Source organism: Equus caballus, chromosome 6, assembly GCF_041296265.1.
Source record: "Equus caballus isolate H_3958 breed thoroughbred chromosome 6, TB-T2T, whole genome shotgun sequence".
NCBI classification, from domain to species: Eukaryota; Metazoa; Chordata; class Mammalia; order Perissodactyla; family Equidae; genus Equus; species Equus caballus.
This window is the reverse complement of record NC_091689.1, coordinates 78,221,249-78,246,696: the sequence shown is the minus strand read 5'-3', so window position 1 is coordinate 78,246,696 and position 25,448 is coordinate 78,221,249. Positions and strand designations below refer to the sequence as shown.

The 25,448-nt window shown below is 41.0% G+C and overlaps 1 long non-coding RNA gene across 1 annotated transcript; it reads right to left on the bottom strand.

Annotated features, from left to right (window-relative positions):
* Positions 1-1,219: 1,219 nt before the first annotated feature.
* LOC102148431 (uncharacterized) lies at positions 1,220-4,306 on the bottom strand. Its single transcript, XR_290470.3, has 3 exons — positions 4,018-4,306; positions 1,646-1,723; positions 1,220-1,549 (listed from the first exon to the last, which is right to left on the bottom strand). It is a non-coding gene; the product is annotated as an uncharacterized lncRNA (long non-coding RNA).
* Between the last annotated feature and the right edge of the window lie 21,142 nt (positions 4,307-25,448).

Genomic DNA, 25,448 nt, shown 5'->3' with positions numbered 1-25,448 from the left:
GAAATCTTTGCAATCTATAAATCCTGTCAATTTGGGATGGGTTTGGCCAGTTGTGTGGAAGGATCTGGGTAGGTGGGACAGACATGGGGTTGTGGCCTGCTGGGCCCAAGGGCTCACACAACACTGGGGCTGCTCGGGCCACCTGTGAATGAGACCCCCATCTGCCATTTTCTCTGCGGGTCTATATAAGGTGGCAGCCTCCTGGAACCCTCTATAGTGGTGGGAAATCAAAATGAACTACCAAAATGGGAAGGAATCAAGGAAGCATGTCATTCCTCCATAAAGAGACTAGTTTTCTTATTCTCAGAGGGCTCAGGGGCCAAAGTGGAGTGTAAAGAAGTTGTCCAAACAACTCTGAGGCGCCGAATTCTCAGCATGAGAATGAAGACATCTGAGACTAGCAGAGATGAACCCTAACAACTCCAGTGAATGAGAGAGTACTGTTCTGATTCATAATCTTCTGTATCTAATGCCCATCAACCAAGTGGCACCCACCAAGTCCTTCGCCTTTATGAAAATAGAAGTACTATGATTATTTCTAACAGTATCCCTAGTAATGGTGATGACAGTGATGATGATAATGATGATGATGATGATGATGATGATTGAGTCTACTAGCTGTTGTTTTAAGAGCTTTACATATATTACCATTTGACTCCTGACAACAGTATTTAGATATTTAGGTATTATCACTACCAGTTTATAGAGACTTTGCCAAAGTCCAGTGGGCCTCAATTTTCCAGCTGAGACCAGTGGAGCTGATCTTGAAGTTTTAAGTGGGAGTTGGACATGAAAGGTTGCTGCCACCTTCCATGTGACGTTGACCTTGTATGGGAATTGCTAACTGTGCTGGGGAGGACTTCCTCCTCTTGCAGTAATATTTTGGGACTAAAAAATACAGCAATATAAATATACTTCTCCACTGGGGCAGAGGTAACATATTTCGCTATGATCAGTCATTTTCATCAAATCTTTAGTAATTTAGAGGAATACGAAAACAACTTGCAGCAGACATCAGGAACCTAGGAATCTCTCCAGGCTCTACGTCTTACTAGCTTTGTCACCCGCAGCCAAACAATTCCCTTTTCTCCCTCTTGGTGGTCTCATCTGTAAGTGGGAATAAATGATTTATTCAGAGGGTGGTTAGGAAGTGCCATTGATGCAATGGAACTAAAAGTCCTTTATAGAGAGTAAATTCTCATAAAAAGATGAAGCATTCTTTTTCTTGGAGGGGAAAAAACTTTTACTTTTATTTTCTTATCACCAAATCAATACTAGTTTGCATAATTAATTATTCACATACATGATAATAAGAAAAAAATTCCATAATCTCTTCACGCAGAAATAGCAGCTAACACTTTAGTGTAGATCCTTCCAGATCTTTTATTAAAATGAAAGGTCCTCTTGTTATTGTAATGATAATTTTGTAAAAGCAAGTGCTGATGGTGGAGAAAGGGGAGAGTTTGATGGCAGTGGGTTGGCGGTGAAAGAGGGAGCTGAAGGGGAACAGTGGACGTGTCTTCACAGAAGCCCCTGGTCTGGCAGCTAGCTGAGCAATCAGTTAAAAAGTTGGTCAGTTAAAGTAGGGAAAGAGTAAAAGAGGAAAACACTGAATATTTTATTAGAGTAAAACATATAAATATACCTTCATTTGGCAATATTTTAAAGAGACAAGATCTCTTCTCTAAGCATGCGACAGCTGACTGGAATTCTTTGTGGACTTCTAAAAAGTAAAAATTGACACAATGTCAGTGGTTTCCAGTCCCAACATCTTTAAAGTAGACAGAGAACTCAAAGACACTTGGGAAACAAGCTGAGTTGAGAATTCATCTAGATTAGACAAAACTCCCCAATTATTTTACAGTTGTCTCACCCACACCACACCCTAAGATTTTGTGTTTGCTTTGTTTTTTAAGCTGCTTTCCCTTTACTATTTATTGAAAGCATTCAGGTTGGATTTTATACAACAACAATTCTTTTCTTCACTTATATTTCCTCAGTTTATATAATTACAAAAACAAGGACAACTGGCAAAGCCGGTTTGTGGACAAACACACCTGCCTCTTGGTAAATGAAACTGTGGGAGCAGCAGAGCCCCAGTGGCCCTGAGACCTGCTTCCTGGACACGAGCATTTGCTCTGCCATGAGGCAGGATGTTTATCTGAGGGCGAGGTGAGCATTGTCCAGTTTGAGGATTTCTGATATACTGTAAATACAGAAAAACAATTGTGTCCATGAGGATGCTTTTGCTGCAAGCACAGAAACCCTGACTTAAGCTGGTTTTTTAAAAATAGGGAGATTTATTATCTCAAATAACAGGAAATTTAGAAGTAAGATGGGCTTTAAGGCTGATTAATTCAGGGATTTAACTATGTCATCAGGGCCCCAGATTATTTCCATCTCTCCACTGCTAGCTGCTGCATCAGCTCTGTCTTGCAACTGTGGCCAAGAGCTGGGGCATCAGGTTTCCTTTTTCTTGTCAAGTGGGAGAGAGAAACAATGGGAGTCCACCCATGGAATTGGGTCCTTCCCTTCCACCTGACTGTCCCAACTTGGGCCCCGCGTCCACCCCTGGGCTACTTCACAGCCGTCATCAGAGGAATGGCATGTGCTGATTGGTTTAGAACGTGAGCATCCATTCCTGGAGCTGGAGATGAGTTCGGTTTCTCATTCCCATGAGTCTCATGAGCTGGGTGAACACCTGAACAAAACTGGATTCTGTTATGGACAAGGAAGAGAGGAAAGGATGCTGGGAGAGATGTATCGACTCCTACAACAAGCTTTCTCTCTGTTCCCTCAGGTGCCAGGAATGTACATCCCTGAAGCACCTTTGTTCCTGGTCAAAAGTCCTGCCATGGTATCATCCACCATTAGCTACTCTGAGCAGCTTAAAGTGACAAAGCACAAGTATAGAAACTAGTCTCACTCTAACTCATGATCACAAACGTGGGTGCGCTCTCCACAGTGCCCGGCAGCCAGCTTACACTTCCCTTGGTCATTCACTGTCCTGCTGTACGAGGAAGCATTTCACAGCTTCTCTCTCCCTGAAGCTCCAACACTTGCTTCCTCCTCTCCTCATGTCTAGTTGACGCCTTTCTCTCAGACTTCACTGAGAAAATAAAAACTGCCAGAATGTTCTCATAATCAACTCTACCATCCACCCTGCCTCTGCTGAATGTTTGTCTTCCCTGTGGTCACAGTAGAGGACCGGGTCCTCGCATAGGCCAACCCTAACCCTCCACTTGTGCCTGGATCCCATCCCCATTCACATTCTCAAGACCTTACTCTGGCCACCAGCGCCTCTCTCTCCAACTCTATTGGCATATGAAAGTGCCAGAATCTTGCATCTTAAAAACAAAGCCAAAAAACCTCTTTCTTGACCTTCTTCCTCTTCTGGCCTTGCTTTTCCACAATAAAATGTCTTTAAAGTGTCTAGAGTCACCGTCTCCGCTTTCTCATCCTCATCCTCTCAGCTCACTGTAGCTGAGCTTTTTACCCATAATGCCCCTGAAATGGTTCCAGTCAGAGTTATTAACTATCTCCCTTTTGCCAAACCCAGTCACTTGCTGCATTTATCTGACTTGACCTTCAGCACTTTCTTCAATCTCTCTTTTCTCAGCTTCTATCTCACACCCTCTGCTGGGTGGATTTTCTGGGTGGATTTCCCACCTAAATCACTCGCTGTTTCTCCCTCTCCTCCCATTGAGCACTCCTGAGCATGATGTGGAGCTGTATTCTTTCCTCCTTCCTTCCTCTTCTCTCCTCTTCCCTTCTTGTCTTTCTCCATCCTCCTTCCATACTCATTTGCCACAGCATATCTGTTCTACTGCTCTGTTTAAACGTCATTCATTTGCAGATGATCAGCAGGTTTGGAGTCCCAACCCTGGTGCACTCATCAGGCTTCAGGCTCGTGGAGTGCACTGGCTCTTGTGCTCTCTACTTAGATGTCTAATAGCAACACCAACCTAATATGCCCCAATGGAACTTTAGGTTCCTCCCACTCTCTGTCCCCCAGACCTGTTTCTCCTGTGGTCTTCACCACTTTAGTGGGTGACAGCACACTCTGCACGGCTGCTACAGTCTAATTCAGGTGTCGCTCTCGATCCTTCTTGTCCCCGTCATTCCCTTCATATACGCCATCAGCAAGTCTTGCCATCTCTTCCCCAAGACCTGCTAAATCCCTCCGCTTTTGTCATCTCTAGCTCCGAGCTGCAGTCATCTTGTTGAACCACTGTGATAACCTGATCTTCTTCTATTCTTGCCCTCTGCACAGAGGCCAGAATGATCTTCTAAAAATATGAAATCAGATCATCTCACTCCCTTGTGTAAAACCCTTCAGTGGCTTCCTGTTGTGGGCAGAACAAAATCTAGATACCTTCTCATGGCCTAAGAGGCCTTCCCGGATCCGGTCATGACCCCTCTCTGATATCATCTGGTGAAACTTGCCTCTAGACACCAAGATCCTCTTCCCCCCGGTGGAAATGCAGACTTGGTCCCCCCCCCCCACCCCACCCCCGAGGGCCTTTCGACTGGCTCCGCTCCCTGGCTTTGCATGATTGGATGTTTCTTGTCATTCAGGTCTCAGCTTAAAGGTCACCTCCACAGAGGCTTTCCCTGACTACAAAATTTAAATTAGCCTCTTGTTCCCCATCACTATCTACCCTTAACCTTGTTCTATTTTTGTTCTAGAATGTACCACTATTTAAATTACTTTCACTTATTTATTTGCTGTCTCTCTCTTTCCCATTCATGCTAGACTATGACCACCAGGGAGCAGAACGCTTTGTCTTATTTACTATGGTGGCCTCAGCACCTGGAACAGTAGTAGGAGCAAATGATAATTTAAGGAATGAATAAACTCCATTCGCCTGACTTACATCCTAGTTTACAAAAGGAATAACCTCCTGGGAACGGTCAACAGAGGTCACAGGAAAAGTAGCCCCCTCTTCTTCCGGTTACCATTTAATCCATTCAGTAAATATTTATTGCCAGGTTGTGTGCTAAGCCCCAGAGGGACTCACATGAAGAAAACCTAGAACCTGGCTTCAAGAGCTCACAGATTAGCGGGTCGTGGAGACTAAGCATTTAGAAAGTCACAGCATTGCAGTTTGACAAACCCAATGAGAGAGGAAAGCACAAGCTGGTACCGGAACTCAAGAAGGAGCACTTAACCCAGAAAGTTGAGATCAAGGAAGGCTTTTGAGAAGAAGTGATCCCTGAGATGAGTCTTAAGGAGAAGTAAGAATCAGCCAAGTGAAGAAAGGATGGAAGGTGGCAACAAACCCTCTAGCAGAGGGAGCCACAGAGGCACAGAAGCCTTGGGAAGCCGGGGGGGAGTGCAAGGAGGTTAGGAGGACTGGAGATTGAGTTCAAGGAGGACAGGAGGAGAGCATGAAAAGATATGAGACTGGACAGGTAAGAAGGGACTGTATCATAAAAGGCCTTCTAACGACGGCCACAGTAGCTAATATTTATTGAGGGCTCATTACGTGCTAGGCTCTGAGTTAAGCACATCACGTGTGTTATCTCGTTTAATCTCCATGACAAAGCTGTGAGGTAGGTCCTATCCCAGCTTCATTTTACTGATGGGGAATGTTAAGTCTCTTTCTTGAGGACACACAGAGAGTAAGTAGTGGAGTCAGCACTGAACCCTTGAGAAGCATATTACAAAGGTTTTGGAACATGAGCCCTGGATCTGTTGTGGTATTTCTTAATGTCTCTCTCTGATTCTTAGTTTCCTCATTGGTAGAATGGGGCTGATAGCAAGGGCCCCTACCGCGTGGAGTTTGTGAGGATTCAATGAGATAACGCATGGAAAAGTGCTCAGTGCCGAATCCAGCTAGTCACTGCTCAGTAAATATGAGCTACTACAATTATTATGGATTTTCTTTTTGAAAGTTGAAAGTTGAAAGGCTACTGTTTAAACTTGGGGATGTTTCCTGGCAGTGGAAACAGGACTTGACAGTTTCTAAACATTGTGGCTCTCCTCTTTCATCACGATGGGTGACTCAGTTTACTCATTTCTAACATATTCTGAATGTCTAACTTTGGTCATTTCTTTTTTTTTTTTTGTATTTGCTAATATCTTTTTAGATCCAGATTGATAGGTAAAAATATAGAACTGATACTTGAATGGAAGGATTAATGGTTTAAATTTTTGTTCTTTATCATAAAGTAATACACGCACAAGTTTAAAAAATTCTAACAAGTGGGTATAACATGGAACGTAAAAGCCCACCTCTTTACTACACCCTTATATATAACGCGATTATAAGTGAACATGACCATAGCTGTTATTTCTTTTTTCCCAGAAATTTGTATGTATATAAATATATTTATAAAAATGTGATCCTTGGAATTTTCATTTATAATAACACTGTATTCTATCTTATTTTTTTCACTTAAAATAATTTAGTTTGGATATTTTTCATATCAATGCAGATGCATATATTGATTCCTCTGAACCACTAGGTAGCATGCCATTTTCTGGAGCCACTGTAGTTTGGCTCCTGATGGGCATTTAAATTTCATCTAGCTTTTGACTACTACCAATAATATCATGCTGCCTCTGTACAGAGTACATATTTGCCTCCTTGTGTAAGTGTTTCTGTGGGAAAAATTCCTAGAAGGGGAGTTACTGAGTTAAAGAGAATGTGCTTTTTAAATTTTCATAGTTACTGCCAAATTGCTTTCCAAAGAGGTTACAACAACTTACATTCCATTAAAAATATATGAGAGTTCATGTTTCCCATACCCTCGAGAATGAGCAAAATTTTATTTTTTGCAAATATACTAAGTGAAAAATATCTTTTTTTAACTTACATTTGATTGTTTAAAAAGCTGAAAAAAATCTTTCCATATGTTTATCGTCTTTTTGCTTTTCTTTTTGCTATGCACTGTCTACCTTTTGCCGATTTTTCCATTGAATTGCTCATTTTTTTCTTGCTGGTTTTTAGATCTCTTTGTATATTAAAGAAATTACCCCTCTTCCTGTTATATAAATTGCAGGCATTTTTTCCTATCGTGTAGTTTGTCTCTTGATTTTGTGTGGGATTCTCTGTCTTGCAGAAGTTTTAATTTTATGTAACTTTGTCAATTTTGTCTCATCTTGAACTTCCCCAGTTCAAAATTATTTAAAAAAATTACCAATGATTTTTCTAGTATTGTTATAGCTTCATGTTTTATGTTTCAATGATTGATCCACCTAGAAATTATTTGGGCACAAGAAGTGAAGTTCTTCAGCACTTTTCCCTCCAGTGGCTTGTTCGTCACAATATTTCTGAATTATTTATGGTCTCCCATTGACTTAAAATACCATTTTATTTATATTCTAAATTCTCAAATGTATTTGGCTCTATTTCTGGAATCTCTGTTCTCCACTAACATCTTTGTTATTTCCCGTACTTTCTCTGTAATGTCTATCTATATTTCCTGTAATTTCTTTACCTATCAAATGTCTTCATGTCGGGTAAAATCAGTTCTCCCTCATTATTCTGTTTACAGTTGTACCGGCTATTCTCACTCATTTATTATTCCACACAAGCTTCGTATCATTTTGTCAGATTCTCCAAAAAATCCTACTGATGTTTTGGTTGGAATTACAATGCTTCAGGGAAAGTAAGCTATGTTGTTTCATTTACTCCTATCTTCCTTTATGTTCCTATGTTAATCAGGATAGGATGGACTATGCTGCAAGAATAATTAAATCTTTAAATCTCAGTGGACTAATTAAACAAAATTTTATTTCTGGCCCATACAAATTCCAATGCAGGTCAGCCACTCTGCAGGATGGGGATGCTCCCTGTAGCGAATCCTCTGCCCAGGCTGCCAAAATCTTCTAGCTTTGCTCTCTCAACTGGAGCCTCCATGGACTGTGGAAGAGACATTTACTGCTCAACAATTATCCATGTGCTCCCTCAGATTTCCAGACCCCTTGGAGTTAGGTGGAGATGCCAGACTATTTCTGGCCAACGGGCTTTGAGCTGAAGTGATGTGTCTCACTTCTGGGTCAAAGATTAGAAAAGCAGACGTGAATTGTTCCTGTGGTCTCTTCTGTTGTTGGCCAATTGCTGAGTCCATCAGCTAAGATGACAAAGTTAAAGACAGGGACCTCCTCAATAACTGAGCCACCTCATGGAAGACAGATGTCCCGGAGATTCCTCTGGCTCCTATCAGACCTGGTGTGCACATGAAATAACCTTTATTGTGTTAAAGTCACTGAGATTCACAGGGTAAATTGCTTCTGCAGTGTGAAACCCTATCCTGACCAATACAAAAATTGGCACCAAAAGCGATATGCTGCTGAAAACAAACTTAAAATGTTGGCTTAGCAATCAGGCAGCAGCAATGAGGAAACTGATGTGAGAGGCTGGACACAAGGTAAAATATTTGGTAAAGGCGCTCCTTGTGATTACCCTGAAGGCAGATCATTTACCCTTTGAACTTGTAGTTGAGGGGGAAGATGCTGGAAAACAGAACCTTAGTACTATATGTGGTTGCTACTGGTTCTCTTTGGCAAAGTATTGAGAGAGAGAAGGAAAGAGAGTGAGAATTGGAGAGGGTTGGGGACAGGAAAGCAAAGAAATAAAGCTCATGTAAGAAGTCCCTCAGAGAGAATACTGGGTGTGGTAACTTGCTCATGGAAATGTCTGGAAACCGATAGATGGGGCTGACTGTACTTCTGAGAGAGTTGTGCAGTAGTGCCAAAGAAACTGTGAGGCTGGACTAAAAAGTCCGAGGCTCCACTCTCAATTCTGGGCAGGAAGGGGGCTAGGAAGGCTATGTAGCCCTATGAAGAGGCAACACCCTTAGCACCCACTTCAGGTGTGACAGAGGAAGGTGATAGAACAGGAAGGATTTCCTCGAGGGTGGCGCCAAGGAGCTCTGAGAACTGCCCCACACCTTGGGAATAGAACCTGGAAGTGTTGTTTCCACCCATAGCCCTTTCCCCTGTCAGAGTTGTTTGAACCAGCAGAGGGCTCGTTAATCAAATTGTATAAGATATTTGAGACTGGGAATGAGATATTCTTGCTCTGAGGCAAGAAGAACTAAGGATATTGTGGGAGTGGACATCTCTCACACTTCAAGCCTGCCGAGAATTCTGTGGAGAATGCTGATCTTTTCTTTAGGGAAAAGGAAAAGAAATGCTTCTTGTGCAAAAGCAGAGATAAGAAACTATATTTGTAAGAGGAAGAGGGAAAGAGAGAGAGAAAAATGTGATTGTGCCTGGGTCCCTGAGAGAGTTCTAGTCCCCAGGCCAACCCTGGTTCAAGTCCCTTTGAGGACAAGCTACACTGCAGGAGTTCCAGGAGACACCCTTGTGTCTCTAGAGTCCATCTCCTTTTCTTGTTTAAGTTTGTTTGATTTGGTTTCTGTCTTAAAATCAAAGAACCTTGACTGAAGAAGTTCCCATACCGTATCACTGCAAAACATCTCCAGGAAGGGACCTCCCTTCCTTCCGGCTCTACAGGTTGTGGTCGTGGTCATTGCCATGGCAATGAGATTTCTCAGCATGGTCTGATTTCAAAGTCATTATGAGGGAAGAGGAGTCGCTGGAAAATTGGCTCATGCTTCCATCCCCACCCACACTGGCCAATTTTAAGGATGGCCTCTTTAGTAATAACATTGAGAAGAACAACAATAATATTAAAATCAAACATAATGATTCCAATTTTCCTTAATTTCATGATCAGGCTAAGAAAGACGAGGAAACTCTACTCTTTATTTCCCTCATCAGTTTACTCTCCTGCCTTCTGGCAAGGTTCTTTCCTACCATCTTCTTTCTTCTTATACCTGCAACGTCCCCTCTCCCTTCCTCATTCTCAGTTAATGAACTTACTTCCTATTCCACTGAGAAAAAAGAAATAGCCGGAAGATAACTTTCTTATCCTTCCAGCACCAAATCTACCAAATGACCAGCAACCCTATCCATTTACCCTGTCTTCTCTCCAGTCCCTATCAGTGCTGTCCAAAAGAGTTTTCTGCAATGATAGAAATGTCCCGGATCTGTCTCTATTCAATATAGTAGCCACTAGCCACATGTGGATATTAGCCACTTGAAAATGTGGCTAGTGTAACTAAGTAATGAATTTTACATTTTATTTAATTTTGATTAACTTAAATTTAAATAGCCATGTGTGGCTAGGGGCTGCTGTGCAAGACAGCACAGGTATAGAGAACTCAGAGGAGTTTTGTTATAAAAGAAACAAAGAAATGGGGTAGACAATCACAGAGGGGTGGAGGTCAAAGCAGCATTTTTTAAAAAGATGGATAAGTGATATTTTAGAATGTCTGAAAGGAATGATCCAGTAGAGACAGAAAAAAGGTGAAGCAGGAGAAAGAAGAGTTAATTATGGAAACAACGTTGATCCCACATAAGAGCAAGCCATTGTATGTGGCTGTACCATCTAATACGGCAGCCACTAGACATATGGCTATTTAAATGTATATTAATTAGAAATTAATGTAATTTTAGCTACCATTGTCATGCTGTGGTGGCTGCATGTTGCTGTGATGCTGAAAGCTCTGCCACTGGTATTTCAAATACCAGCAGGGTCACTCATGGTGGACAGGTTTCAGTGGAGCTTCCAGACTAAGACAGACTAGGAAGAAGGACCTGGCCACCCACTTCGAAAAAACTAGTCATGAAAACCCTATGAATAGCAGTGGAGCATTGTCTGATGAAGTATCAGAAGATGAGAGGATGGTGCGAAAAGACTGGGCAGGGTTCCGATGTGCTCCACACAGGGTTGTTAGGAGAAGAGATCTACCGGATGGCACTAACAATAAAAAAATGAAATTTTAAATTTAGTTCTTAGTCCTACTCGTCACATTTCAAGTAGCTTCCATATTGGGTGTAATTTCCATCACTGAAGAAAGTTCTGTGCGACAGGGCTGCTCTATACTTTGTGTCTTCATTTCATGTTATCATTCTCTCTTTTGAATTTTTTTAAAGTTTTTAAAATAAAATTTATATATGTGTGTAGTTTAGTGAGCCAAAAAGCTGTATAATTGACTTTTCATTCCTTTCCCCATTTTCTACTCCTCAAGTAATCACATTCAATTCTTTTAGCTTTTTAAAAAATATTTGTGTCTGTAATTCTAAATAATTTTTTTCTACCACTTCTTCTTGATTATCTTCCAAGGTTTGGGCATCATCACGATTTCTTTATGGGATGTATGCCTTTAACATTCCCCATATTCCTCCCTTACACACTTGCACACGTGTATGTACTTCACGTCCCCCTATCTCTCAATAGAGTCACGTAATTTTTATGGTTAGATCAGTATTCAGTGTTTTCATTGTTATAAAATGCCACCTGCTAAATTCATTAAACAAGGAGGCCATTAGACTGAGGTGGCTCTAATGCCCTGGTGGCCTATGCAAGCAAAACAAAATCTAACCCTGTAAACGCTTCAATGTTATGAAAGCAAAATGTTGAGGACAGCAAATGGCAAACAGCAACTAGGCCCTAAGCTACAGCCAATCATTGACTTTCTTCCTTTTGCTTTCGCCTTTTCTCTAAAAATCTCTCCCCAGCTCTTGTTGGTAGAGTGCTCCTAACCACCTCTCATTGGTGCTGCCCAATTCAAACAGATTTCTGCTCAGATTCTTAAAATCTTTACTATACCTCGGTTTATCTTTTAACACTCTTCACAACTGAGCCATGTGATAAGTTATGATTTCTTTTTATTCGAGATTTTTTTGAATTCCCTAAAGTTAATATTCTTTTTAAAAAAAATTTGCTTAGTTATGTAAGCATTTATAATAATTTGGCCTCAGTGTTGTCCCCAGAAGTGTAAATGTTCTTTCTATATGTTCAAATGCGTACATCAATTTCATCGTCTTAGGGTCTTATCTCCCTGAGTCTTTGGGCCTGCTCCATCTGTTCAGATTACGCTCTGAACCTGCTGTCAGTTGGTATTCTGGGATCTCCCATCACCACCATTCTGGATTTCCTTCACCTCTTTCTGGAGTTGGTGTCTTTGTTTCCTGAATATGTCACCCTCTTTCTTCATGTCCTCCCTCATTTTGCTGCTGCTCAAGCAGTAACCATGAAAAGTAAATGTTTGAGGACTTGCGTGTCTAAAAATGTCTTTAGCTTAACTTCACCCTTAAGAGTTTGACTGTGTATGGAATTCTGAGTCAGAAATGATTTTCTCTCAAATTATTAAAACATTGTTTTATTAACTTCTGGTTTCCAGTGTGTTATTAAAAAGTCCAAAGCTATTCTTACTCTTGATCTTTCGTATATGCCCTATTTTTCCAGCTCTTTGTGTCTGATGTAAAATTTCTTACTGAGATGCCTTATTCTGGGTCTACTTTCATTCATTATGCTGGGCTCTTGGAGAGCCTTTTTGATCTACAAGTTCACGTGGTTCAGCTTTGGGGAATTTTCTTGAATTGTTCCTTTGATTATTTCTTCACTTCCTTTGTTAATTTTTTTGTTCCTTCTTTCTGGAACTCCTATTATTCAGATGTTAAACCCCTGGACTGATCCTCTAACTTTCTCTTTCTTTTTTCTCTCCCATTTTCCTTCTCTTTAACTCTTTTCTCTACTTTCCTCAATTTAGCCTCCAATCCTTATACTGAGCTATCATATTTTTAATTTCCAAGAGCTCCTTTTATTTTATTAGTGTTCTCTCTCTCTTTTTTTTTGAAACATCTTGTGTTTGTTTTATAGATCCAGTATCTTCTCTTATCAACGATAGTTTAAGTTTTTTTCTGAACCTCCAAGTAACTTTTGTGTTATGATTTTATCTCTATCTTTCATATTAGAGGCTTTCTCCAGATATTTAGTAGTCCTTGGCTATCTACTCACATTTATGAGAAAGGCACTAAAAAAATGACTGGGATCTTGGTGTGTGTGCAGTGCTAGGCCTGGGAAGGGCTTGTTGGCCATGGTCATTAAGGTGGCTTTAGATCTTTTCTCTTGGCCTAATCAGAGTTCCCTGAGAAAATCATCCCATCTGAAGCCCAGCTCTCAGCATTCTGGGAGCTGAGTTGGGGAGGCAGGTCGGTGGTAGGGTGAGAAGCATTAGGTGTCTCACCATTCACTACGTAGATTTCCATTTATACCCAGCACTTCCCTCCAGTATCCTTCCTCTCACTATAAATCCAGTGGCTTTCTGGTTTATCCCCCTCAGTCTTATGCCTGGCTGGGAGGCTATGTTTCCCAGCTACGGGAGATGGCTGGGGGATCTGGACGTAGAACTCCTCTGTAAACGGCTCTCAAGCCCACCTTTACCCTTCACTCCTTGTTGAACCTGAATCACAAATTCCTAAGCCTTTTGGGGGTTCTAGGCTGCCATTCAGATTGCTTCCCCCAAGCCAGTTAGAGATTCAGCTTTCATGGATATTCCCAGTCAGTTACGTCGTCTAGATGTTTTCCAGCTTTTAAATTGTTTGGGGTCGGGGAGGGGTAAGTTATTAAAAATTCCCCTTACTGTCATTTAGTGAGGTTTTGGAGAAAGCAGAAGTAAATGCGTATGGTAAGTCAGCCATCTGTAACCAGAAGCTTCCTTATTCTCACTGGAATGCTTTCGAATCAGTCTTTCATCCCCTTACCAAATATGCTTTTGCCACATGTGACCTTCCCATTGCCTATTGAATGGCCAATTCTCAGACCTTATCTCACTTGATCTCCTACCAGCACTTGACACAGTTGATTACTTGGCTTCTGGGACCCCACACCATGCTCACTGTCCTCTTCATCTCTTTCTGTGTCTCTGTCTCCTGTTTTCAGAATGCACTTTTTATTGAGTTATAATTTACATGTAGTGAAGTACATAAATCTTAAGTGTACAGGTCAATTAGTTTTGATAAGTGCACATCCCCATGTAACCCACACCTCTAGCAACATGTGGAACATTCCCGTTCCGATTCTCTTTTACTGAGATCCTTGTCTGCCTCTTCCTGACCTTTAGATGCTGGAGTTCCCAAGGGCTCAGTCCTTGGGCCTCTTGGGCTTCTCCTCTTTTCTATCTATACTCTCTCAATATTTAATCTCATAACTTTAAATATCATTGATACCTTCACTGTCCAATGCAATGGCCACTAACCTATTAAGTGACTATTAAGTCTGAATTGAGACGTGCTATAAACATAAAATACACACTGGAGTTCAAAACTTAGTATAAAAAAAGAATGTAAAATAACTCATTAATATTTTTATATTGACTGTGATAAAATCATCAGATTTTGGATATACTGAGTTAAATACATATATTATTAAAATTAATTTCACCTGTTTCTTTTTATGTTTTAAAATATGGCCAATGTGGCTTGCATTGTACTTTTCCTGGACAGCAGTGGTCTAGACATTGATAACCTCCAAGTTTATATCCTCAGCCCCAAACTCTATGCTGAACGCCAGACTTCATATCCAAACACCTACCTGACATATCCACTTGGCTGTTTGTTAGGCATCTCAAACTTAACAGATCCCAAATGGAATTACAGAACATATCCCTACCTCAACCTGGCCCTTCTCAGTTTTCCTGAGTATAAGTCACCACTTTTTTACTCAATTGCTCAGGCCAAAAACTTTGGAATCCTTCTTGACTACTCCCTGCCTCTTGCTCTTCATATACAATCTGTCAGCAAATACATGGATGAAGAACTATGCAGCTTCTCACCTTTGCCCCCACTTGACCCAAGCTATGGATTGCTCTTGCTAGGACAACAGCCATAGGCTCCTATCTCTGTCCTAGCTTCCTCATTGACCTGGGCTGGTCTCTGTACTGCAGCCAAATGGATCCTCTCATAAACGTTAGATAGATTAGGTCACTCTCCTCCTTAAAGCCATCCAGCAACTTTTAATCATACTATAAAATCCCAAATCCTTGCCATGGTGTACAAGCCCCTCCCTGATCTGTCCCTTGGCCAGCTCCCAATCATTTCTTCCCTTTTTCACCCTTGTTCGGTGCGTGTTACCTAGACTACGTCCTTGCAGTTCCTCCAACGTGTGTCTATTTCAGGGTCTTTGCACTACCTTTCCTTCTGCCTAGAATGTTCTACTCACAGATTTCACAAGGCTCACTCCTCAGGTCATTCAGTGTCACCTCCCCAAAGAGACTATCCCTGGATACCTTAGTGGACAGAGTAACCTCTGTGGTTCTCTGTACTTTTACTCTGCTTTATTTATTTTTTCATGGCATTTAATGTCTGGCCTTATGCTATGTATTTGTTTATTCTCTGTGTCCTCTATTAAAATGTAAGCTTCATGAGGGTAGGGACTCAGAATTTTTTTTTTCACTCTGGTGTCCCCAGCACCTAGAACATTTTCTGGCACACCTTTGGTTCTCAAAAATTATCAAGTGATTCAAAAGTGAGTGAGTGAGTAAATTGATGAATATAGCAAATTGGAAGCTGAGCCAGTTTTTGCATTAGCATTGGTGGTAAAAGTGAGTTCTGTCAAGGCAAACCCAGGGAAAAGACTCACATGCTGGCACGAATCCATCTTCCATGGGCCAGCACACCATCCTGGGCAGCCGGAGGTGAGGTTCTGACTCACCAGCTCCTTGGCTCCTTGTGATAACCTCTTTGCAGAGCACAGAGCAGCTTGTCTCTTTGTTCTTTAAAATGAATCCTGTCATGATTAGTAGGCAACAAGGAAATTCGTTTTTCATTGTGGATCACTGGTGCACTGCCAGAAAATCACTAGTGCTGCTGCTGTCTGTGGTGGTACCATCCTGACTAACATAATCGATGGTGTCAATCTGCTCCTCCTTGGGCAGAATTAGATGTTATGACAACATCCTGTCTGTCCCTCCCAATAAACCAGAGATGGTATTCAGTGATGCGGTCAAACCAAGAACCCAGCAGTCCTGAAATGTAATTCAGCCCCATTGTTACAGTCTGCATAGTTGATAAAATCCCACAGATCCCATAAGCGTGCTTAATTATTAAATCTTCTTGGCTAAAAGTACATATAGGTCTTTGTTGACTATCTAATTCTAGTGATCAGTTTGGGATACATTCTAAAATCTGGGGCAAAATACATTTTCAAAGCTTACTTCTATTTCTTTTGCAAATATAATTTTATTTTTATTACATTTATTATAATTTTATTATATTAGTATGTTTTTATTGTAAAAATCTTAGACACTATAGTTAAGCGAACAGAAGAAATTGAAAGTACCTATAATTCTAGCATCTTGTTAACATTTATTTGTATAACTTCCAGATCCTGCTGAGAACATGTTTTGATGTATGCATAACATTATTAAATAGATAAGCTTCACATTTTTGCATTGAGAAGATCCTCTTGAAAACGTATGGGTTAATTGAAAAAACTGATGCTGTTGAATAGATACCTTTATCAGCCATACCATATATCTTGGGTGTTAATATCAAACCCACTAGTTACAAATGTTCTTCCACTTGAATATTGCTTTAGCCATTCTTTGTGAAACCACCAAAAGAAAAAAAAGTGTGTGTCAAGCTGCTGGTAAATAACATTGGCCTACAAAATAATGGCCAAAACCAAAAGCCCAAAGCAACACATAAGGCTGGTAGAATATCTGTGGTTAATAATGTTTATATAATCCAAATAAAGTTAATGGGTTTTAGGACCAATCCGAGGGATATTTAAGGTCAAAGAGAATTAAATGAAAACCAGAGTTTTCAGTATCTGAAAAGCTTGCTCTTGCAGACATAGTATCCAATCCCCAATTATGTCCATAATTTGGAGTCCATTCCTTCTCCTTAAAATTGGGCATTTGAAATAGATAAAACTGTGTACAGAAACAAGGGCAGATTGGAACAGAATCATGATTACAGTTCAAAACTAAACTTTACCTTTTTCTTTTTAACAAAATGGCAACTAGAATAATATTTTCTTTTCATATATTTTTTAAACTAGTAAACCATTTTGAGGTTAATTTTCTTTTTCTAAAGAAGTACTGAACCAACGGAAAATATTCAAATACTGTCTAGACTGAATCTAAACTAAACTCATAGTCCATTTATTTTGAATTTCTGCTCTGAGCATCAGTGAGACTGAAGCGATGTTTTCCACATTTGTAGAGATGAAAGCTTTCTAGGTCCTCCTCTGAGAGTAACTGTCAATCAAACTCAAGCAGTACCGTCAGCCTACAGGCTAGCACATTAAGAGGGACCACTGCCCGTGCTTGGCGTCTGGTGCTACACAGGCTGTGGGCGTATAGGATGTATGACACGGACATGCTTTCTACTCTCACTGAGTTCATTGTCCAGGAGGAGATGGACACTGAACAAGCAAGCCTTCATCCCTATTGTGATGAGAGTTATAAGGAACAAATTACTTTAGGAGTGAGCAGCAGGAGAACCAATCCTTGTCTCCGGGCTTGAGGTAAAGCTTCCCTGAAGAAGTCACAATTCAGTGGAATCTTGAAGGTGGGGGAGGAGACGGCGCTTCCCCCCACCCCTTCTCCAGAACTTCCAGGAAGAGGCAATAAAACACGTAAAGGCTTAGAGGGAGGCAGTCGCCAAACTACGGGAAGACCACAGTGGCCACAGAATGAGTGAAGGAGAGGCAGGCTCTTAGATTTATTCTACTGCTGAGTACACAAACACAGTTATAAACAGGGGTGGTAGATATTTGGGAAAAGCACTATCAAGCTATGGTGTTAAGTTCACAGAATACAAAATCAACCATCCTTCCTTCTGTAATTCTCATCAGTCCTCCTCAGTCTCTTTTCTTTGCTCGCACTTTAAAGGTTGATAATCTCCATAGTTCTGTCCTTGGCCTTGGCCCTCTCTTTCTTATGCTGCACACTCTCCCTAGAAGACCACTCGTGTTTCTCAAACAGCTCTGAAATGCTTCCACCCAGCACCCTTGCCCCTCTAAGAACCTCCACAGAGGACACTTCCATCCTGTCTTCTCATGACCGAGTCTCTCTTCCTTTAGGCTTCTGCTCAGATGGAACCTCTTCAGAGAGGCTTTCTCTGATCACTTGTCACTCTCGCTTTCCTTCCCCTCCTCTATGTCTCTTGGGAGTGCTAATGTTATCTGGCATTGCATGATAGCTTCTTGTTTATTGTTGGTCTCCTTCCCACTAGAATGTAAGTTCCATGATGTCGGAACTTCTGTCTTTTATTCACTGCTGCGTAAACATTCAGTCACCAATATAAAAGAACATAATAAATATTAGTTTCATGGAAAGATGAATGAGTATGTGACTCAATGATAGAATAAATTGCGTACTGTTCCTGGATTCAGCTACTATCCACATGCTGATGACTCCAAAATCGACACTTCCTGCCTTCTCTCTCTTGAGTGCCAGATCCACTTACCCAACTTCCTGTGGGTCATCTATGCTTGGTGATCTAGAGGCACTCAGATTAACACGTCCCAGAAGGAACGCATCAACCCCCATAACCTAAACTTGCTCTTCCTCTTACGTTCCTTGCTTTTGTGAATGACTTCACCATCCAGCCAGTTGCCCAAGACAGAAACCTGATGATCACGCTTTATTCGTTCCTCTCCCTTACCTTCCACATCCAATCAATCACTAAATCCTGTTGACTCTAACTCTTTGACTTGATCCCCATCCTGTGAAGCCTCGCTGACACCATCTTACTCACTTGTTTACCATTTCTTTCCTGCAGTTTTGCCTCTGACTACTTGCTCTACTGCCAATCTTGTCTCCCACTGATTCATGACCACCTTGTCAGCAGGGAAATCTTTCTGCATTACAATTGCAATCATGCTTAATATTCTTCAGTGGCTCCTCTTTGCTGTAGGATAGCATCCGAGCTTCTAGGTATGGTGTACAAAGCCATTTAAAATAAAGTCCCTATCTAAATCTTAAAATGTACTGCTTGCCATTTCTCCTTCTTTCATCTCCATCCTGCTCTGCCACCACCATACATACGAGTACAATGATGTGCAAGAAATATTTTCAATAAATATTTCTGCGTCGCATTCTCAAGTAGTTTTTCTTGGATATGCAGGGCCCTCAAGTTGCTGGGTAAAGGGGAGGGTGCTTAGAACTAGTGCAGCTAATGATGACCTCGCTTCCGGCTGAGACCTTTCTGAAAGTTTGTCTCTTTGTGGAAGGGGTAGAGCTGTGCCTTCTCAAGGAAACGTATAGTCATGTGAAAGGAAAGTCTGTCTTATTTTCAAGTTCATCATTTCCAGGGAAGCCGTAAGCCTTCAGTTTATAGTCAGAGGTTCTTCATGACACTGAGAACTTCCCTATATCACTGGACCTGCCTCTGATGCTGGAATGTTTCCATAAGGAGACATCAGGGCTATCTTTACATTGGTTTAAAGCGCTTCCAAGTAGAACGAGAAATCTAGTTAATCTTTATAAACCTAAATGGAATAACTAGCACCTGTGAGTAGAAGTTACAGTCATGCCTGCTCATTCCTTGGGCTCAATAAAAAGGATACATTTCAGGAAATTAAAGCTGTCCAGCAAATGAGTGGGCTTCCTGGCAAGGTAATGAGTTCCCCATCATTGAGGGTATTCAAGCAGAGCATAGATATCCACTTTATGGATATCAAACGTTTCAAAGGAGTCTTATATTCAAACAGGTGTCAAATCAAATGAGCACAGATGTCCCTTCCCTATTCTCATATTCTCGTTTGTCTCTGACTCAAAGGATAATTATACCATCTTCCATTTTGCTTCGGTGTATAGACCTAGACTTTGGATAACAGATGGGAAAACAGACTTTGAAACTAAAAGCCCAGGAATTATTGTGCCTATTTTTATCACTTGGCTTTGTATAATCCTGAGATTTAAAAAAAATTCTCTAGAGAAAGTTGTTTGTAGAATAAATTTCATCACAATGAGTATTGTCACAGTAAAATATTTTCATAACCAGTATATTGTCAAACAACAAATGATGAGCCACAATTATGAACAGTTTTCAATGCATTAAATGATTTAGATCCTTTCTTGAAGTTTACTGGAATTCGACAAGAACACTTTTGTTTCTTGCATTCTGTTGACTTGATTCTGTAAAATGAGCAGCTGGTGTATCCAGACTTTTAAAGCTCCAGGTTTCAAAATAAAGATCATAGAGCAGCTTTAAATTAGTTTAAGAATTCAAGCTCTGAAAAATTATATATAGTATTAGGCAGGGTCCATTTAGGAAAAGAGAAACCATTTAGCTATTTCAAACAGAGGGAACTTAATATAAAAATTGATTACAAGGATGTTGGAAGGCTGGAGGAGCAACAAAAAAGAATTAGGTTACTGAAAGATGAGTGACCACAGGAAACCAATTTCTCCCTGAACCAGTGCCACTGTGACTCAGGAGGCAGGAACAGACACTCCAGAGCTGGCCCTGCTGGGCCCTGTTAGGCCACTTCTGCGGCTGCAGCCACCTTGCCCATCACCTGTGCTGTTGACACTGCTGCTGTAACTGCTGCCACTATTGCTACTGCCACTTTCATCCCAAACTGACACTCAAGAAGAGAAGAGAATCACTTCTCCCATCTTCTTATCTTCTGGGTGCCCCTTAGTGCCACCCATTGCCTGAATCCAATGGAGTGCCACACAAGGGGGCCTGGAAAGCACAGTTGGCAGGATCCAAGCCGCTTACAATCTAGGGCGGTACACAAAGAAGAAGGGCATTTAAGCTAAGGGCAGATAGGCAAATCACTCAAGCGATTCAAGATTGGTAAATATTGTCTAGATTTGCAAAGAGAGGACGAAAGTGATTTCTGTAAAGAGCAAACCAATTAGACTGACACCAAGCTCTAGCAAGATTCTAGAATGGGTGTCTGAGTGTTTATGAGTTTTCACCTAGGGAGGAGAGAGCCATGAGAAGCCAGCTGGAACTACAACCGTACTGTGTTCAATGCCTCTAGAAACCAGATAATTGCAAGGGCCAAACCTTAGCAATTCAGAAAATAGCAAACATGAGCTATCTTGGGGTATAAATGTCTGATGAACTTGTCCCAAATCAGAGAGAGCATGTATTTTAGGTTAGCATACGGGCACCTGTTCCATTGAAGTCCATGCATGTGCGACATCTCTCAGGTGAAGAAGTCTGTAGAGATCTGGAAGGAGCACGGAGACCTGCTTTCGCATGGAAAGGGGCGCTGGGGTTCCGAGCCGCTGCAGGCCTCGTCCGAGGTCCCACGGCTGGTGTGCAGAGCTGGAACTGCAGTTCAGATCTCTCAGCCGCGGTCAGAGCTTTCCTGGGCATCGCTCCCCACAAAGGAGCGAAGGCATCACCAGCCGTGCATCCTCTTTGCAAGGATGATTATCGTCTTTCCTGTTGGGATGGAAGACTTCCAGAGAATCATCTAAATGCTGATTCCCCAGCTGTTGCGCGCCCAGAGCAAGAACGAGTGAAGCACTGCGGGGGTGGGGGAGGGGTTAAGGGGCGTCCTGGACACCAGGGGTGGCCCTGGGCGTGCTGGAGCCTGCCTCGTTCCCTTGTCTCCACAGCAGCTTTCTCGTTTGAGCTAGCTTCCTAAATTTATTAAAATAAATTTAAGCATCACTACTTTTAGGCATCTAGTTCACCTCTAGGAAAACCTAATTAAGTGAAGAAGAAATCAGAAAACAAAAACAACTATGCCCCTTGTCTTAGTTCATTTGAGCTGTTGGAACAAAACACCACAGACTGGTGTCTTATACACAACAGAAATTTATTTCTCACAGTCCTGGAGGACAGAAGTCTGATGTCGGGTGCCAGCACGGTCAAGTGAGGGCACTTTTTTGGGTTATTGACTTCCCCCTATGTCCTCACATAGGATAAGGGGCTACAGAGCTCTGTGGGGTCTGTTTTATAAGAGCATTAATCCCATTGATGAGAGTTCCACTCTCATGACCTAAGCACCTCCCAAGGGCCCCACCTTCCAATACTATCACATAGGACATTAGGATTTCAACCTGAATTTGGGGGATGGGAGGCACAAACATTCAGACCATAGCACTCACTTAACTACCACTCAATAAGTTACCACCTGTAAACCTGCTATGTGCCTGGCTCTGACTAGTCATTTCACATGCATTATTTAAAATCCTTCCCACAATCCTACATATGTATCATATAGGGGTTGCCTCTATTTTAAGGATAGGAAACTGAGGGTCAGAGGGTTGTCACACACTAGCAGGAGGAGGAAACGCTAAGAGATGAACCCAGTTTCTCTGACCCCAAAGGGCATGTTCTTCCCACTCTGATATATACTCTTTGTTTATTCAACATTCACTCAACAAATACGTCAATTTTTTTCAGGAAAAGTCATAGAAATTGTACCTCAAATACTTGAAAAGACATTTGTCAGAAAAATAGAAATCTACTTTTAAACACAGACCAATGCTCTGTTCTAATAAAATAAAATAGGGATATTTGTTTTTAAGTGAACTACTAATTCTGAAATAATCACGTGGCTCAGAGAGAGAAGTCATTTAGCCATTAATGAGGTTCTGGGCCTTCATTAACTTTAATAAAACTAGATCTGGCTCTTTAAATTAAGCAAGAATAATTCAAATCTGAGGACAGTTTCCGACCCAGAGTAGAATGTCATCCACGGCTGGCAGATACGTCACTGTAAGGATACTAAGCATTTGAAAGGGCTAGTGAACATTTGCAATCTGAGGTTAATGGGAAACCAATCATAAGCCTAACTTATTATTACTCTACTAGGAAACTATTTTATTGAAGACAAATGATCTCTTTGGATAGGTATTTTAAGGAAGGAGATTACATTTTCTTCTTGGTACATTTCTTTCGGAAGCATCCCAACTAACCGTCTGCAGTAGAGGTCAACTGCCTTTCTGTAAAGGACCAAAGGGTAAATATGTCGAACTTTGCAGGTCACAGGGTCTCTGTTGCAGCTATTCAACACTGCCACTGTAGTGTGAAAGCAGCCTTAGACAATAGGTAAAAGACCGAATGTGGCTGTGTGTCAATAAAACTTTATTTACAAAATGGGGAGCCAGGGGAGAGGGCTGTGGTTTGCCCATCCTGGGCGACAGTATTAGATAATAAATGTTGCTTCTACTTATAAGCCCAAGAGACCATAATACCAAAGAAGCCAAGTGACATTTATTAATTTTTTATCTCACTGTGAATATCAGAGCACTCAAAACCAACACAGAATATGACATTTCTTTAATATGAATGTTGCCATACTTATTTTAGATGATTTGGATGAAATCTTTGATGTTAGCTTATCTGTTGTATTTCTTAGCGGCTTTCCATAAAAATAGAAAAGAATGTAGATGCAGGTGACGGAAAGAGCCCAGGATGAGCCTCTCGGTACCCAGAATCATATAGCTGATGGGAATGCTGGGTCAGAATTTGATTAATGGATGATGAATATGTTTCCAAATGTTGATGCAAATAATCCATAATCAATCTATAAATCAAAATTGGGTGAGTTTACCATGAGCCAGGTCTGAGGACTATAGCTTGGGGGCTTCCTTCCCCAAGGAAAGACATACACCAGAGAAGTGGAGTGTACAGAGTGGTTATATACTATCTTGGAACAAAGAACGTGCATCACATATGCCAGGAATATCTCTTTTACTACTGTCACTAGATGCTTAGCTAGCATAGCAGGTCAGTGGTCACAAGGTGAGAACAGCAGATCTGTAATTAATCCTTAGTTTCCAGGAAGAGATACTTATTCTTAAAGAAATGCTAATCTAGGGGGAAGCTGAATCTCTACCTTTAAGGGCATAATTCTTGTCTTTGGGACATTGTAAATGCTTAAAGCAGATGTACAATGCATGTTCAAGAGGCCACATCAGGGCTTTCTGGAATAGCAAGTTCAGGCTGAATTAATTTTAAACCATATGGCTTCCTCATATACTCCAGTATATCCTATTGCTCTTCATTTATTCATCAAAACTTATATATTCTACCATTTCTGGGACTCTAGAATTGTGCAGATTAGTAGCAGGATAATTTCACATAAGTTACGAATAAGTTACTAGAATTTTCTGTGGCCAAAGTATATGCTGACTCTTCTAAAGTATTGATCAAGATTAAGCAACCTTTCATGAAGGTTCTTGGCTTTTTACTTGTGTGTGTTTGTGTGTGTGTTTAACCACAAATAGATGTATCATTTTAGACAGCTAATAATAGCATATTCAATAAGGTTTGGTAAAGCTAATAGACTAACTTAATTGCAGCTCTTTTTCCTAGAGGTTTTTTCAGGGTTATTAAAAAATGGCATTTGTTTTATATATTTTTCTTAGTTATGATGGAGAATCTCTATGATAATATGAAAAATCCAATATGCCATTCCTCAGAGTCTTGGTTATCAATCTCATTATGATGTCATAGCATGCGAGACATTGGAGCTCAGCTCTAGGTAAAGAGAAGAGAGAGCACTGACAATCTAAAACTGATTTTGAAATCAAAGTCATTTTCTAAGTTTACTTAGTAGTAAGAGTAGTACTGTAGCAAATGCTACTGTGGTGGCAGTTAACATTTACTGAGTTATAACGCATGCAAGATACCATGTTAAGCACTTCACATATATCATATTTAATCTCCAAAATAACCTAATGATGGAGGTATAATTTTATAGATGAGGAAAGTTAAACCAAAAGACTCAAAACCAGATCAGTCTGATAGCAAAGTCACTGCTTTTAACTCCTATGCCAGTGATTCTCACAGTGTGGTCCCTGGACCGGCAGCACCAGCATAACCTGGGAACATGTTAGGAATGCAGATTCTCCAGCTTCACCCCCTACCTGCTGAATCAGAAACCCTGGGGATGGGATCCAGGAAGCTGTGTTTTAAATTTCTTTTTTTTTCAAGATTGGCACCAATCTTCTCTTTTTTCTTTTTCTGCTTTTTCTCCCCAAATCCCCCCCAGTACATAGTTGTATATTCTAGTTGTGAGCGCCTCTGACTGTGCTATGTATCTGGGACGCCGCCTCAGCGTGGCCTGACGAGCGATGCCATGTCCACGCCCAGGATCCGAACCAGCGAGACTCTGGGCCACTGAAGCGGAGCGCGAGAACTTAACCACTTGGCCACGGGGAGATCCCCAGGAACCTGTGTTTTAATAAGTCCTTTCCTGATGATTCCTATATCCACTGACATTCAGGAACCATTGTACTATGCTAGACGGCATTTAAAAGAAATGCCAAACATTGAATAAATGTTAGTTGCTCAATCCATTAAACACAATAATAGGAGAGAACTACCTAGCACAGCTTGGGGCTCGCATAAGCACTAGAATATAATAGTTTATTTCTATGGCATTAATATAAGTCATTTGTGTGTATCGTGAGGTTAGATTATTAGAAACTGTGCCTGAACTGCCATGAGAGTTAGAAATTCTGTTTTCTAAAGTGGCAGAAGCCCCAGCACTATTAGAAAGGAAACAAAGGCAAATATGAATACATGCTACTTAGTGGCCAACCAACGCCTTGAGAGATTGTTTTAAGCTACAAACGAATTCCATGTTCTATACTTATCAAAATACCCATCGCTTTATCTGATTTCACGGTAGCCAGAAATTCACATATTTGGTAAC